Source organism: Triturus cristatus, chromosome 11, assembly GCF_964204655.1.
Source record: "Triturus cristatus chromosome 11, aTriCri1.1, whole genome shotgun sequence".
Taxonomy (NCBI): domain Eukaryota; kingdom Metazoa; phylum Chordata; class Amphibia; order Caudata; family Salamandridae; genus Triturus; species Triturus cristatus.
In genome coordinates this window covers 768,024,088-768,042,247 of record NC_140594.1, presented here as the reverse complement: position 1 = coordinate 768,042,247, position 18,160 = coordinate 768,024,088, and positions in this window count along the sequence as shown.

Here is an 18,160-nt window from a genome sequence, read left to right as displayed (position 1 = left end):
GCTAATGCATTGGGTCAACAATGGTCCGAATCAGTCAAATATATGTACCACGGCAGTCTGGTAGTAATACCTTTAAAATGGAATACAGTGAGCAATGTATTGACTATAATGATCACATTCAGCATATTCCAAGCAATGTCCATGTTGTGAACAGTCAGGGTGAATAGAGGGAGCCTGGACAGTCACCTACAAGTTCAATACAGTCTTTGTTCACTCAGTTAGGGCACACAGACATTTTTATGTGATAAGAAAAGCATCTTCAGCCGCAGCCAGGTACACCTAATATTTTAAGACGAATATTTGATGTATTTTTATCCTATGACTGCATCATAAGCCGTTACTGAAACTATTGGAACTCCCTGATAAGCTTCAAAGATTTCAGCAGGTTTAGCCAGGTTTGCTGAACAGCCAAAGAAATTCAGGAAAAAATACTAAGGTATTAATTAGGATGGGAAAACAAACAAGCCAACTGGTTGTCGGAGGTTTTTTAAATGAGACAAAGTGGCAAGCTGCTGTCAAATCTAGTAAATCGTTGCTGCGAGTGATTTGATTAGTGAAATGAAGCGGGAATGGAGAAGGTATATCGGGCAGAAATATTCTGCTGTTCTTTAAATTAGCAGAGGAACTGTCAGCGGAAAACAGCATGTAATGCTTGGAAAGTGTATTCTCACAAGTGTGGTGTGTGGTAAACTAACATGGTTGGCACACAAAGGGGGATATGTATAAGGAAGCGGCGGAGCATTTCGTTAGCCTCCTTGGCTTAAGGACACACTCCGCCACTTTTGAAACGCAAGACTGCACCATATTTACAAGAATGTGGTGCCGCCTTGCCTTTCCTCCTGCAATGGCGCTAAGTTTAGCAACTTAGTGCTAACGCAGGCACCTTTGCACCAGAGTGCAAGGGTGTCTGCGTGCAGGGGAGGATTGTTTATGTGTAGAAGGTGTGCCTTCCTGCACATAAACAATCCTAAAATGCCATTCTGTCACTTTCATGTGTGCTGCTTCATGCAGCACACACGTAAGTGACAACATGGCATTTTATTTAAAGGTTTATGTACAGGAAGGGACACCTTCCTGTACATAAACAAACCATGGCATTTTGCTTTCTCCATATGTGCTGCACAAGGCAGCACACATCGAAAAAGCTAAAACGAGGAGAAATAAAGCATTTCTCCTTGTTTCGCCAACTTAAGACCAGGGTTTTCCTGGTCTTAATTTGGCGCTGACTCCTATGTACGCCACCCTTGTACATAGGGGGCAGCGTCAAATACAATGGGTGTTGCAGTGGCACGCCCACCACAACACCCACTGCACGCCCCTTTCATGCTAAGCATAGCGTGAAAGGGGGCCTTATGTACAAGGCAGTGTTAAGCCACGTTAAGTGGCTTAATGCTGCCTTATACATAAGGCGCAGCCCCTATCGCCACCACAACATCTATAAAAGGGACGTTGTGGTGGTGAAAGGGGCTTGTACATATGCCCCATAGGGTTTCTGGACAGATATCAAATAAACAGAGGTTTTGAGAATATTTTTGGTGGTCAGTGATGGATGATTATGTCATTTCACAAGTGCAGAGGTGTTCTGAATTTAAGAGTGAAGAAAGACTGTATGTATGAGGTCATAAGGTGAAGCATGGATGCACAAAGGGGGTATGGAAGAAGATCAAGCTAGGCTTTCTTTGTTTCATGAGCTACTTGAGACATGATCAGTGGCGTAACAAAGGCCCTCGCAGCCCCTGCCTTGCAGAGGGGTGAGGGTGGCCCGAGCTCCAGGGGGATCCCACTGCATAGTGCCTTGGCCTGAGAGCTCCCAAGTGCGCCCGAACGGGAACCTCTATATGTACTTTGCAGGAGGGGCTCTCGAGTTTCACTACGCCACTGGAAATGATGATTGGCTTGGGTGGCCATGGTGGACAACTTTTTGTAGGAAATAAGAGGAGAAAATGTCTCCTAAATGCAGAGAAATAATGCTGGGTTGATTGAAGAGTTTGGACAAGTGGACAAGCTTTCTCTGAGCGGAGAGAAATTCTTGTCATTGTCCTTGCATGCCTCGTTTGAGTTGTACACGCTGAAGCCACTAAAATGGCCAAATTTAACTAGGGGCATATTTACTAATGTTTCACGTAACGCAGGACAGCGTATAAAGTTGCTTCACTGCATTGAGTTTAAAGCTAGAGAGCAGAAATGCTCCATATGTACAATTATAAGGAGCATTTCTGCTCTCTTTTTGTGCTGGTGCACCGTGTGCTGCCTTTAGGGGCGGCTTTAGGGCAGTGCGACCGGTGCAGCCGCACTGGGCGCTGATCTGGAGTGGGTGGGAGTGCTGCGTTTAAGGATAAGTTACAATTTAAAAGCAGGTGATGCAGAGTTCCGTGTGTGTCCAGATTTCAAGCAGAAATAAACATTTCAAGATAACTCTTCTGATTAATGTTCCTGCTAGAGAGAGAGATCGGAATTTTGCCTAGTGGTTGTTTTGACTCACCATAAAGTAGCACAGGGGGTTCATATGCCTGCTGCAAAGAACAGTTCTGTATTTAAAGGGGATAGCTGAGTGGATTAGTAAAACCAGCCTTCACCAGAGCTTTAAAACACATGAAATGTATGCGAGAAGGGGCCTATAGAGAGATGAGGGGTCCCTTGTGGCATCGGGCTCCACCAGAGCTAAAGCTGACCTTGCGAGGCAGACACCCTTCACCATAGTGCAAGGGTGCCTGCGTTATGGGCAGGATTGTTTTTGTGCCCCCCCCCCCTCCTTACGCTGCCCCCCTCCTCCACTCAAACACAACTTTTTTCATCCCACTTAAAGCCCTGATACCATGGCACACTACTGATCGCTTCATCACTGGCGTGGAGGCCTTCTGCCATTGTAAGTTTAGACCACTTGATGCACTATGTGTAATTGGGTTCAGCAAATTAACTCCCGGTACCTGATCTCTGGAATTGTAGAGGAAAGTGAAAGCAACATTTAAACCTGAAAACGTGTATTATTTCATGGTTATTGAGACAGGTCGCAGGTCACAGGTGGCGTCAGGCCAAGCAAGAGTGCCCCTTCACAGGTGGGTGGGTGGGTGAGGTCAATGTTCAGCCGTAAAAACGCAGAGCTTTGTTTCTGAAGCGCGTTTACATCCACGCGAGTGTCCACCATAATACTTGAATACAAGCACGTTATTGTTATTAAAACCGCAGGGGACCGAGAAACCCGTTATTATCACAATGGCCGTGTCGTTTAATTCACAACCCGGCGCTCGTCGCTGTTCAGAGCCGTTCCATTACAGCTGTCCGTACTCTGATGTGCTTCAGATAAATTAATCTGAATTATGATACGAGACCGCGGGAGCATTTGTTTCGTGTGGAAAGGCTGTTATTATTAAAGCCTTCCCAGCCAGTGCCGCAGCTGGGTCCTTCCTGAGTGAGAGAAGGCGCGCTTGTAGGGCAGGGGGCCAGTAGCCTACTATGTGATTACAGAGTGAGGGAAAATCGACTCCCTGCAACTGTTTGCAAAAACAAGCTTTAAAAAAATGCATAGATTGTCTATCATAAGCGAGGAAGGATTCTCATAAAATGTTAGCACAGAACGTCATCCGGGGAGGCAGTGCCGTGGCATATGTTGAGGTTAGTGAAGTGTTGTCGAGCAATTTGTGTAGTATATCACACAAAATGCTACCATCTCAATGTTATGCTGGACTCCAATAGTCTCACAGGTACCAGGGTTTCTGAATAAGGAAACCTCGCCACTCTTTGATAGGATTGCGGTAATCGCAGTGCTTGATTTATAGGTTGACCAACTGGCATGGGTGAAAAAATTCAGGACAAAGGGTCAAAATTCAGGACAAAAATTCAGGACAAAAAGTAAAAATTCAGGACAAAAAGTCCAAATTCAAGACACAAATTTGGAGAAAAAATACGTTTTATAGACATATTAGAGGAGGTCGCACAATAGTATATAAGTAAATAGACAAGCAAAATAAGTACAAGTCAAAATAAGTTTATGTAAGGTTGAGACAATCGTGAACTTCACAATTTTTCAGTATGCGCGCAGCTTTGCAAAGTGACATCAGGCCATTTCTGCAATCGAGATTTGTGCAGGAGAAGGGACACCACATGCTGTCACTACAATAGGGCCCATTGTCGTTATATTTGTGATAATCAGCTGCAGTCTCAGAATGACAATGGGCCAGTCCACAGTCATTGTGCGGTCCGGGAGGGGCTTGCAGGCAGTCTCAGTCTCCAGACTGCAGTCCCTGTCCTGGCTATAGTGCATAAAGCAGCAGTGACAACGTAAAGGGTTTTAGGAAGAGTTCTAGTGTGACCAGACCTTTTTATAAGTGACAATGAAAGTGAGTCCTAGTTGCCCATTTGTGTAAAGTTTCGTTCTAAGGTGCATGAGCAGAAACTCGTGCTCGGTACAGGAAGTATATGCATATCTGTAGTGCGTGTGACACATGGGTGGTGATAAGCTATGTGTATGAGCGAACCTGAATAAATGGGGCAAGTGGCATGCATTTTAGAAGCCCTTTGACTGGCATAGCACAAAATAGATTGTGAGGACTGTGCTCTAAGACAGTGCAAGTTTATTTCCTGCACTCCTGCAGCTGGAGGAAGGAGACTCAGACGATGAAGTAAAGAGTATGGAGACAAGATTACTTTAGAAATTCCAAGAGGACTTTTGTTACAAAGGTGTGACCGATTAGCCTTCCTGAGCACTGCCATTTGATAGAGAGCACTGGTATGGTGTCAGACTGAAATCTCTTTTAGCTGAAGTGAGGAAGGTCCTAGGTCAGGCCTGCACTTTTTTTCTGTCCCTAAATACTCCTTCAGTTGGGCTGATGTTAGTCAGGTGCAGATCCCCCATATTTTGCCTGTGTTGCTGTGCTCCAGGTACAAAACAGCCATAGAGCTACCTACGGTGAGAAACATAACTCTACACAAATGCTGTGTCTGGAGAGAAGCATGAGGAGGATGCTGGAAAGAAGATCCACCCCAGAACGTTCCGCAGGTTGAGATAGCGGATCCACTTCCCCTGTCTAGTGGTTGTGTACAACCACCCTTGTTTCTTCCAGTTCCAAGTCCTTTGTGATACAAGAAGGGAGTGCTCCGTAGAATACTCAAAGGACTGCTGAGAAACCAGTGCTGGCATCTGCCTGACAGCCAGTCTCACAGAGGTGAGAGGATAGCACCTAAAATCTGGACTTTCTACTAGCGGACCTCTTGATCTGCCTGAAGCACCTAGAGGCCTATCTGCCTGCTGATAGTCAAGTCAAAGTGGCTTTATTTCGATATAAAAATATCTTTAAAAGGATTACAGAAATAAAAACACAACAGAGTTAATTAAAATCTATAAAAACATGAACAATAAGTGGCTAAAAAAGGTCAAGTCACAAAGACCATAATTAAACAATTAGTAAAAGCCATTTTGTCCTAATAAGCCACGCCCAGCTTAAGTATTTGGCTAAGCCACAAACATACAGCGGCCGAGTATCTGAACTCAAAATTCGCAGGGCCACGCTGCATTGTCGAGTACCCAACTCCCTGCACAGTGGCTTTAGCCACCTAGAGCGGGGCGCTATGTAGGCAGGGCATACAAACAGAAAATGGGGGATCGATTCTATCTTCAGTGGGCAAAAAGGACAATAAGGTATAGTTTGGGCCGGAGGTTTCCACCGGGCGGTCCATGATCTCACCGGCAACACACCAATTCTGAACTTAAAAAACAGAGCTCTGTCCCTGAGAATTGTAATGAGGTCCAAGTAAAGTTCCCGAACTGCCACATCCTTTACAAGCAAAAAATCCCTGGAGGCATGGCACAGGCTAAGATCGGTATTTCTTTTACTTGTTACCCAAGACCAATATAAGCTCTTCAAGACTGATTTGGGAGGGGCAGACCGAGAATGCCAAGCCCCCTCAAGACCAAGATCAGTCAGCAAGCTTTTCACGTCCCTTAACCACCTTATTTTTGCCCATCCAGACAAGCCTAAAATCTCCTTTAGCCCCTCGGCATAACTGGCCAGTTCCGGGACCCTCCACAGGCGAGCCCACAGCAAAAGAGGACGCAGCCTAGCCTGGTCCTGGATTGGACCACACCCCATGTCCAACAAAAGGGGGAGAGTGGGAGTACTCTTAGGAAGGGACATCAAGTCCCTCAGGAAGTTATTCTCTGAGCACACCAACTGGCTCATATTCTGAGCGCCTCATAGCTCTGCTCCATAGAGTGCCGCACTAACAGCTCTAGCAGCATAAATGTCGAGCACCGGGTCGATAGGTTTCATAGAGGATGCCTTCTGCTCCTTCAGAAGAGCTCCCACCACCCTTTTGTGGCTTAAGGTCATTTTGTGGAGGTGACTGTTCCACTTCATGGTATCAAGGATAGAGTGAAGGAGTGTGCCTAGCCCTGCAGAGGAGAGATTGTCCAGGAGGAGAGAGGCCCAGCATGGCTCTGGTGGCTGGGGGGGGAGCATGCAGAGAGTGCTGACTGCCCAAGAGTGTGCAGGGAGAGAACCGTATCGCAGGGAGGTCATCCCACTTTCTCAACGTGGTTGCTGTTGACAACTGCTGAAACTGGGTAATCATTGTAGGCCAAAACAGGAGCTGCAACAGCTGCAATAATCATAGGCCTTAACTGGGGTTACAACAGCAATTATAATCACAGGCCCAGAATGGGGCTACAATTGCAGTGATCACCATATGCCCGTTTGGGAGTTTCAAAGACCATGATTATTGTAGGCCCAGTTAGGATACATCTACCTCAGGACCAATTGTAGCTGGAACTTCCAAGATCATTCCTGGCACAGGCTGGCCTCTGACTGTCATTGGCCCAGGTGGGGTAGCATCACCACAAATCCAGTGACCACCGTGACTAGGTCTGCACCTGCACCGGTGCAGCAGTGTTGAGAGAATGTATCCGGGTGAGCACATAAGTAAAGGCAGACTGAATCTGGCTTCTTCTGCGGCCTTGTGAACTTCCTGCTAATCACAGACTCTGTAACGAGATGCACGTGCTACAAGAACCAAATGAAGACTGAGTCCTTGCCTACTCAATTCACAGATGGGGCTTCAACTGGACCTGGGTGTGCATTTGATGGTGTGAGAACAAGAAAGGCTACGCCTATCATTTTTACCATTCTTTAGATGGTTTCCAAAAGGGATGACCCAGCAGATTAGGAGTCTAGTACACAGTCTTGAGGGTTCTTGAAGGTGTAGAATGGAGTAGCACTAATGATAAAGAATCACATAATTGACCACGCCCATTGGCACTGACTTGTAAAACCAAACAAATTACGTAGTATTTAGTACAAATGTGTGTTTTAAAGTATTTTCTTTTTCAAGAAAGAAAAGCTCTAGGCTGGGCATTGGAATTATAGTGTCTGCTGGTTGATTGTGGAATTCTGAGTTCAAACACCCCACACTACCTCCCTAAGAAGCCTGTGACTACTGACTCCACCCATCCTGAAAGTCAAATTTGGAGGAGTTTGTACTTGGCCCAGTTTGCAGTTCCATAGTAGGGGGGCCCTGTTACAGCAGTGACAAATGATATCAACTGCCATGGTTGAGGCCGAGTAGCCCCTCCCTGCCCTATGGCCACCATCAGGGTCTGCCATTGCACAATTTGCGCATCAAATTGAGGAACATAAGAAGTTGATGGTGGAATGCTTTTAATAAGTATCAAGCCACTTGTAAATACTTTAGGTCCCATCGCTATCCAATGCTTCTGGGTAGTCTCTATCTGGGCTGGCAAAGTGGGAGAAAAACAATGAACTGGCTTGTTGCCCAGAGTAATTACTTGTGACTGGGATTAACCCAATCATTCTACCCATCATCTTTTTTAATTCATGAAGGCTGCGAAAAGAAGGCAAAATGTCAAGGTGCTGGCGCGGGCCAAAATAAGGTATTACTGGGTAAACTGGTATTGATATTATGGATTCCACCTGTAATTTTCAGATTGTTAGTGGAACTTCAAGGTCCAACTCTTAATGAATGGATTCTCCTTGAGCCCAGACTTAGAGTACCTCTGATATCTCCAACTCCATAGGTGGGAAAATATTGGCCCATTTACCTGGCCACTAATAATTAGGACCTAAGTAAACACTACCAGTTCTCAAGTCTTCCTTTTCTTACTCTGAGTAAAAGTCTTCTTCTTCAGGCTAGACCAGTGGTCTACAAACTGGAGGGGTGGGGTGCATGAATGGATGTCAAGTGGGCACAAAGCCATAGAAAAGAGGAGACCTCAACTTTCCCTAAAAAAATGCAGACACACACCTCACACTGAAGAAAAACGGTGAAATAGTGAAATAAAACAAAGAGGTTGTGAAGCCCTTTGTAATGGACTGTCAGTAATGCATTTTGTCATGTGATGTCCTGGCTGTGTGTGGGCTTCGAAAAAGGGCCTCCAAATGGCCACTTCCTCTTCTACCTCTCAACTTTGTTAAAGATTCCCACAGTGGACCTTTTTATGGCGAAATGTTTGCCATTAGCATGTCAGCGGTCAAATGTTTCAGTATGCTTTTAAATCGGATGAGGAAGCACATTTGCAGTGCCTTAAAAGATAAATATGTATAGAGTGTGTATGTATGTATGAACCTATGTGGTATTTCAGTAGTGTGAACCTGGCCAAAAGGCAGTGGAGCACTGTACAGGGTAAAAGACAAGCATTAAGTCAACGAGTGATGGGAGAAGTAGCTGGTTGGTCCACTGGTAATGCATTTTAAAGTAGTGTTCTATAAAGAGGCATACCTTCAACTCCATCCTAAATTGGAGTATCTTGGGGTGGTCCTGATGAATGGGGATGGTATTCCAGATCCTGCATGCATAGATGGAATAGGACCGCTGCCTAAACATTTCTTTGCACACTTGTTAATCTTCTGGCCGACTGTGTACTGCCCGTGCCTCTGACCAGAAACTGTGAGCTTGTCTGCAAGATAAGCAGGGTTGCTGGATAAGATGGCTTTGTAATGATTTGCCAATTAACCCCTAGTTTCATGCAACACATTCACCCACTCCAGGCATTTTATACAAGCATTTTTGGGACTTACAGTTTTGTGTTCCACATTGTAAATATGGGATAAAAGACGCCACCACATAAAGTGCTTTTGGCTAAAAATGCAGGTCCATTTGTAACGTGCGCCAACGAGGGCCACTTGCGAGACAGGTAAGACAATGAAAAAAATAAAAGGCAAAAAATAAATATAATTTCCAATATTCTTAAAATGTCCTCTAAGGTCATTCACAAACTTTGGCATAATTTTTGTATATGTTTAATTTCAAACATGGGACTAATGAGAGGAAAATAAAGGTGCAACATTAAAAAGTTTGAAAACAATTGATCTGGAGTGTGCTAAAACACTTTTGGAACCATGAATGGGTTGTAAATTTAGACAGCAATGGAATATAAACACTTTCTTTAACCCCTTCAGCGCGGCGCGGATTTCCGCGCCACGCTGAAGGTTCTGAGCGCGGGCGGGGCCATGACGGAACGGTTCCGTCATAAGCACAGCCCAACCGACGTGCATGACGGAACCGTTCCGTCATGCGCGTCGAAGGGGTTAAATTGGACCGATGGGAGTCAGTACATGCAAACCTTATTAAGTTCCGGGGTAGGCTCCTGATAAAAAAGTTTATTATAAAATCAAAAAAAAGTGCCAAGATGTGCAATTTGAAAGCACAATTAGCCTTTAGGTTGGCAACAAATAAAAAAATTCTGATGGGCCACTAATCAAATATTCTTATAATTTTTAGGTGTGGAAGCAAACCTTACTTTCGCAGGGTTGTTTGGGCTAACCATGACCAACACATCTTTGAAATATGGTAGCAAAACTGTGGGCCTCATTTATTAGTTTTGCTGAAGGGCAGCACTGCAGACCTTCCTGCTGCGCTGCCCTGCAGTGAAAAAAAAGGGCAGTAATGCGCTGTATCTATGAGATACAGCGCATTCCTGTCCTTTTTCCCTGTGCCGGCACACAGTGGACTGCTGTGCGCCACCCCAGGCAACTTTGCACCATGGTGCAAAGGTGCCTGCATTGAGGGGCTGATTGTTTTTGTGCAGGAAGGCAAACCTTCCTGCACAAAAACAATCACAAGAGGCTTTTTACTTTTCTATGTGTGCTGCAGAAGAAAAACAAGGAGAAATAAATATATTTTTCCTCGTTGTGCCTCCCTTATGCCTCACATGGGGAGGCATACGTTTTCGGCGCTGCCTCAGATTTATGATTACTTGTAAATCCAGGGTAGTGTCAAAAAGCCATGGATGTTGCTGGGAACGATCACACCAACACCCATTGCACACCCCTTTAACGTAGAAAATTGTGTTAAAGGGAACAATATTTTTCAGGCAGCATTAAGCCGAAAAAAAGTGGCTTAGTGCTGCCTGATAAATATCGTGCAGACTCCTGCGCCACGGAACGTCCCAAAAAGAGACGTTCCGACGGCGCAAGGGGCCTCATAATTGAAGAGCTGTGGAATTGAAAATGTAATGACTCCTAAAAGTTGGTTATATATCTCTGTGATTGCCAGTTAAGCAAGACAGAGTAGGCAATTGCCTCCTGGCCTGTTGTTTTTCAAAATGTATTTAGCATCATTATTCACCTATATTTCCATCTAGTCCCTTCCAATGGGACGCAACATTGAAGGGGCTGGGTGTACAAATCAAAAGCAATGAAAGACGCATAATGACAGGCCACAGACAGCAGAGCTAGGTAGAGCTCACAGTCTGCAACACTGTAAGTTCACAGGGTCACCAATCTTACATGCTCAAAAAAAGACAGCAGTACTGATAAGAGAAATATTGCTTTCAACTTGGATCAATGAGCTCAAATGTTAAAAAGAGAGGTTTGTCATTTTTCTAGAAAAAATATATTTCTCATTTTTTCGTTTTTTAATTCTTATTTAAATCTTTAGAACACTGGCCACTTGTGCACACATTTGGGGATATACATAATGTTGAGTGGAAACAGAAGATTGTGGCACGTGTACAACACTGTAACCCAGAAGAGGGGATATTGGGAATGTAAATAATACAAAGATGCGTTAAAGAATGATAGCTTTGAAGTTTGAAGTGATTAAAGTGTATACGCAGCAAAGAACATTACAAATAAATCAACGATATATGGGCGGTAATGAACTCTAGAGGGAACAGTTACAATAAATGTAGCATAACTTGTGGTCACAATTTGGGAACCTGGGACATCCCAAAATACAACGCAAAAGTAGAAAGTTACATATAGCCAAAATGAGGAAACCAATACGCAATCAAGGAAACAGAAATGTCACTAGAACTAAGTGAAATTGATTAGTGCAACATGGTCTGAAGGCGGATGAAGAGGTTCACAATTCAGAACAGGCAATTGGGGTCTCATTTACAATATTTTGATGCACGGCAGAGCAGCCAGCCTTCCCGCGGCACTGACACACATCAAAAGAAAAGGCCAGGAATGTGTCGTATCCACAAGATACAGTGCATTCCTGTCCTTTTCCTCAGCGCTAGTACACAATAGGTCGATGTAGGCACCGTTGCGCCATGGTGCAAGGGAGTCTGCATTATAGGGGTAATTGTTATTGTACAGGAAGGGACACCTTCCTGCATAAAAACAATCACAAGAGGTGTTTTCCTCTTTCTAGGTGTGCTGCATTAAAAAAAGAACAAGCTTTGATAATGCATCAGTTTGACTTATGTAATGATTAAAGAGCTGTTCTCATCAGTCATAGTCTGGGAGAGGGAAAGAGCTTCCTGACGGATAACACGGAGTGGACAGGATGTGGCGCAGTGGCCAGAGCTGCTGACTTGAGAGCTGGGAATCCAGGTCTGAGTATCGGCGGCACACAGCATTCTGTGATTCTATGCAAATCACTTAATCTCTCTGGGTGATAAATTGCTGTATAAATATGCTGCAAGAGTAAAAGACAAACCTTTATGAAAATATAGTTCCACCAAAGTGAATTTTAACAGTATTTCGGTGGTGGGAAACTGATAAGAGAAGCAGACAAGTAACAAGCATTGGCAAATGCAGGAAAATATGCTACAGCCAATAAAAATGGAGTAAAGGTAAGTGGCATTCTCAGTAACCAATGAGAAGCCAGGAAAGAGAGGATGCAAGATGTACGTCCCTTTTAAGTTTATATTAAAAACTTTAGATATCTCAACCACAGCGCAAGTGCTATGCAGGGGAAACCTAAAACTACAAGAAATAAAGGTATTTCTCCTCATTGTGACTCCCTTACGCCATCCCTAGGGAGGCATAGGAATCTGATGCATTACCAGGTTTACAAAACCTTGTGGGGATTTATTTACAAGCCCCTTGGGCAACCGGTGCATCACTTCTTGTGACGCAACAGCAGCACAATGTGCTGGCCCTTATTTACAAGGCCACGCAAAGCCCCCCTGAATGTTTTTTCATGGCCTTCTGAATACGCCCCCTTTTCATTTTGTGTGAAAGGGGCATGCCATCTATGTTGCTGTGAGTGTTCTCAAGCAACACCCATGGATTCTACCGCAGTCCCAGATTTACAACATTTCGTAAACCTGGGAATGTGTCAAAATCCTATGCCTCCCCAGAGGAGGTATAAGGATGTACAACGAGGAGAAATACTTTTATTTCCTCTTGTTTTTTCCTCTTTTTGTGCATGCTGCAGCACACATATAAAGATGAAAACACCATAAATTATTGTCTCTGTGCAGGAAGGGAACAAAAACAAACTTCCCTGTAATTCAGACACCCATACATCATGGTGCTAGGGCACCTGCGTTGGCGCATGGCACCGAATTGTGTGCTAGCACAGGGGAAAGCATCATATTGTTGTAAATACGATGCATCCCTGTGCTTTTAAAATGATGCAGCTCCTAGCAGCGTTTTGGCTTGCGGTGCCGCGCTGCATCATTTTGTTGTAAATGAGGCCATGTAAATATGGGACTGCATCAGGTTCCATGGTTGTTACGTGGGAGTGCCCACAGTAACACCCATGGAGTGCCCCTTTCACACAGAGCAATGCAGGTAAGGGGCCCATATTTACAAGGCTATGAAAAGCCACACAGGGTGGCTTTATGTGTCCTTGTAAATATGGGCAGATACACTGCGCTGCCGGTGCATCAAAAAAAGTGATGCACTAGCGGTGCACTGGGCTTGTAAATAAGCCCCTTGGTTTGTAAATGGGTACGGCACCACAGGGAAGTCAATTAAGACGGTCTTCACTAGAAACGAAGGGTAATTGCAACATTCAAGAAAAGTGGTAAGGTAATAGGGATGGTTCTGACGTTTCACACTTCAGAATCACCATGACATTTGAAGGCAAGATTCAGAATACAGTCTTGGGCTGGGGCAGAATCTGAAGCCAGACATTTGTCACTAAAGCCACAATAGGAGAGGGGAATTAGGGCAATAAGGTCGAAGTTGGGCATAAGGGACAGGGCACTAATGACTGAATTGGTGGAAGCTGGTGAGGGCTTTAAGTCTAAATTTGCAAAAAAAACATAACTGGGAAATATGTAGACCTAAGCACTAAGGTTGGGCTTGGAAAAAAGAAATGAGGCCCTAGGGCCAGAGTTGGTACAGACCCCCAAAGCCATCCATGGAGATGATGGCGAGCTCAGAGTTGAGAATTTCTTACACATTTTATATGATTTCTAATGGTGATTTGAAGCTGAATACTTGAGTATTGAGGGGACATGACTCAAAAAGTCCTCTACGCTGAATGCTGGTTCTATACTTAGAATCCAGCAAGAAGTGTGTACTGGTTAATTGTTCAGGTCGCTTAGGGATCTCACGGAGAACTCTTCACAGGCCGGGATGGGGGAACTGGTTGTCATCCAATGGAGGAAGCAGTGACTGATAGGGAGAGCAGAGCATGCCATTAGGCAGCCCCCTCAACTGTGGCATTGTCTCTGCCAATCTATGTAATAAATCTGTAATCCACTGTCTTAAGGTCTCAAGGTCTCCATCCTCGCATAACTCTTTGTCCCTTGCCTCCCCATACATACTCCTGCTGGCTTGATGAGTATGAATGGTTTAATGACATATCATATGAGGGTATACCAAAGTACTAAAAAGAAGGATAGTAACGAAAATTCAAGCTGAGATCTCCCAGAGGTCAACCAAGTCCATGGCATGTAAGCCAGGAGAAAACAGGACAGCAATGCCACAGAGCAACTATGCTCACTCTGAGAAATATTGAAGAACACACACAGGAAAGAATATTGAGAGCTATGACCTTGTCCACGTGGATCTTGCCTGATCTAATGTTATCTTTCTAGAGTACCCCTCAATGGTACATGTGGATCAGATGCCCTACCTGCTTCCACTCTACAGTGAGGTGAAGAATATGGGGGAAAGGCCATGCTACTTGTGACCACAGGTACCTTCTTCCCATGCACTGTCATGTTCAGGAGGAAGAAGTGCACAAATGCAGATGCGCAGGGCACCGGATCCTGCCCCCTCCGCGAGGCTGGAAATATTGCAGTGACATGGGAGGGTCTGTGCTTATGAGTGTCAAACTACCAGGAGGAGGCAAACCTCTAACAGTATTTTTGTCCCGAAATCCCAGATTTTTTTTTTTAGTGAGCACACGTTTGGCCCTCAAACATCAGCGTGGGATTTTCAACAAGCACTTACATATAAAAAATTGTCATATCTGAACAAATACTTCCCAGGCTCACAGTGAGTCATTCACTTGCCCTGAACCCAGAGAACAAACACTTGTGCACTTGTGGCAATGCTTGTTTGTCTTTCCTTCTACTACTCAAGCACACTGGGCATGTCTGATTAAGGTAAAAATTATATACGCCCACCCCCAATGTGTGTCTGTAGACTGCACTGATGCACTCCATCTTCCAGTATCCTCTTTTCACTGCTCACAAATGCCCCATCTACCCATGGTCCATGCAGCTAGTTCCAGGACAGTAGTAGTAGAGATTGCTGGAGGTGCACCAGGAGCAGGGCTTTGAGAGTTTACCAGTGGCCCAGTGCCAACGCCACATCAGTGGGTGTCTGCATTCTCTTTATTTTTGTTTTCCTTAATGTGTCCTCAAATCATCCCTTGGGTTATGTCATTGAATTGCATTACAATCTGTTTCAAGTTTAATTTCATCAGTGATGAACATCATTCCTTGAGTCATAACACATTCCATTGTCTGTTTCCGTTGTTTGCATTTCAAAGAGAGCCGACACATGTTTCACCCCTACAAGGCTGTATAGCCTGGGGCTTTCTCAAGGCTGAAAAGGTAAGGAAAGTGTCAGTTTTTCTTATTCATTATGGAAGGTGTGTCCACCACCGTGAGGGAAGGGTATTGCATTTGACTGAGCAGCATTCTGGTTCCACCGATAACTTTTTAAGCTCTGGAGAGAGCTCTCAAAATAGAAACTTTAAAGTGGTGGGAAGAAGCATCACTTAAGAAATACTTAGAACACGACTGGATCCAAGAGTCCTTAGGATTTAGATATTTCTACCTATTGAAACTACATCAGCGGAGAAACTAAAACAATGGGAAAATAACCTATGAACAGCCTTGAATAATATGATCAAACAGCTAATTGACACAGCGCAGGAAGAATATGAAAAGCACAAGGAGGAAGTTGACTCTCTAACCATTTGACTATTGGTTAGACAGACTTATTTTCTACCTGGCTCAAAAAGCCCGTTTTTATTTTTTCTCTTTAAAAATACCTAATTATTGTGCCCAGTTAGATTGTGATTTTTTTTCTGTATTCCTTTTCAAAATAGCTGTTGTAAAGAGTGTAAATGACATTATGATATTCTAGCTGACTGATTAGGTTCATCTTTATTTATCAATGCCCTACACACAATAATAATAATAATAATAATAATAATAATAATAATAATAGTAATAATAAAAAAAGAAGTAGAAGAAGAAGAATGCTTTATCTTTTCCTTCTCTTGCATTCTGAACTGCCCTCCTTCTTTCTTCTACTTGCAGAATGACTATTTGTTCCTTGTTCTCTCTTTCTTTTCTTTCTCTGTATTTTGGGAAACGCTTTTGTTTTCTATATTTTCTATGTTTTCTATATTTTCACAATAAGTGGATATTTGTGTCTGCTAAACATTCATGGGGAGTACCTTATTCTTTTTGTACTTGGAACTGAAAAAATATATGCTATAGATCTATGACCACTGAGTCTGTAGAAACATGTATTGTTTAGAACAGTATATCAATAAGATTGGTGTTCATCGCATTTTTATTTTGGAAGTTCCTATCTTTTTAAGGGCTAAAATAGATAACTGAAGATGAAACATTCTCTTGGAACCTCTTCGCCGTTGTTAGGGCTCTCACATATATACCATTTATTTTGTTATACTATCGCTTCTCTACCTTATTTCCTGCCTTTTGCCCTCTTTATTCCGAGCTCCATCTCGGTTGGCCTGAAGATATGACTTTGTCCCGGTCCAGTGCGACCAGATGTCCACAGTTGGAGCTTTGTGTTTTTGGAGCTATTTTCAAGGGAAACCTTTACAATTGCATATCTACTGTTCTACTGATTGGATTTCTGTCATTTTGGTCTTGTTTTATTTATTACAAATAACTAAATTGTTCTAACTCAGCGTGGGATCATTTTTGGATGGTGTTTTTTACTTTATTACTGTATGAAGTGACGACAACCCAATTTCTTACATAGCCTGTTAACAGCAGGTCATTGAACCTGGATTCATGCTCAGGTCACTTTCTGCTATTCTTCATCACTTTGAGTCCTAGCTTTCCTCATCACAGCCATGATTTCCCTCCCATCACACCCGGTAAAAAATATTTATTTGATATAATGATAAAGTAAAAAGTGCTTTACAGAACAGTTTTTTTATTGCTAGGAAACAAGAAAGTGGTACAGTTTAGTCTCTCCATCATGGCAATAGGAAGAGAGAGGAGGGGCTACACAGACCCATTGATATTAGGTCTGTTTAAAATTATCTTTATTTTTAATTCAAAAGGGAAAAGCTGATCCAACTCGGCGATGCAGCGCGCGCAAGGTAAATTGTTCTATTTATGTAATTACTTACCTTACTCCTGTCCGTCGAATGTCGGACTCCATTAACCCCCACCCTGCCCATCCCCCACCCCCCCTCACCGCCCTGCAGCACTCCCTCGGCGAGCCGCCACTGATTATACATAGCCTCATATTGCTAAACATTGGAAATGTGTGTATACATTTTTATACTGGAACCACTGTCAGTAGTGCAGTCTGAGCTTACAACATTTACTTAGTGCGCTCAGCCTAATAATAAAGGCTTTGCATTAATGAACCATAAATACAAGTTTGAACAACATTAACATTAACACATGGATTCAAATATTACCTTAACTGCAGGCAATGTCTTTCCCTGATCATATAATGTGGTTCTGTCAACTGGCAGCCAAAGGGTTTGTGCTGTAGAGGGTTGGGCCTACTTGCCCCAAGGACAAAATACACATGAAAACTTGTTGCCCTTGACCCCAAACAATATGTCCTGGCCATCAGGCTATAGGAATTCCACCTCTCTGCATGTGTCTTTGCTTTTTTCCTCATGTGAAATGTTTTCCTTTACGTGATAACAGTAGAATGTCCAAATTAATTGCAACAGAGTACAATTGCAGACTAAAAACTGATTTAATGTAACCAAAGTCCTGAGCACACAATCATGTGTAAGAATCACAATTTCTAAATTATTTCAAGGCATTTATAATCAATCTTGGTTGTCTTTATTTTCTGTCTTCATTTAGCGAACATGTGTTTCGTCATGTGAGGATTTTTAGGTCTGCTTATTTTCCACCCTTTGTGCTCTTCTCAATATGCTCCCATGTTTGGTAATGTGAATATCTGCAGGCGAGTACGCGTGCAACATTCCGACCGTCGTGCTGCTTTGTGAAATGCGGACTTCCAAACATGGGAGCATTTTGAGAAGAGCATGAAGGGTGGAAAAAAATGCAGACCTAAAAATACGCCCAAGACGGATATATGATCTAAAAGGATTTGAAAACTGAACTGAAACTGCACCGGGACGGAAGTAGAACCATCAGTCAAGTTGAATATTTCCAGTTGACACTAAATGAAGAAGCCCTGAAGAAGTTGTGAGTTAATCCTCACACAATGAAACAAGTGTTGGCTAAATGAAGACAGAAAATAAAGACAACCAAGATTGATTATGAATGTCTTGAAATAATTTATAAAATTGTGATTCTTACATATGATTGTGT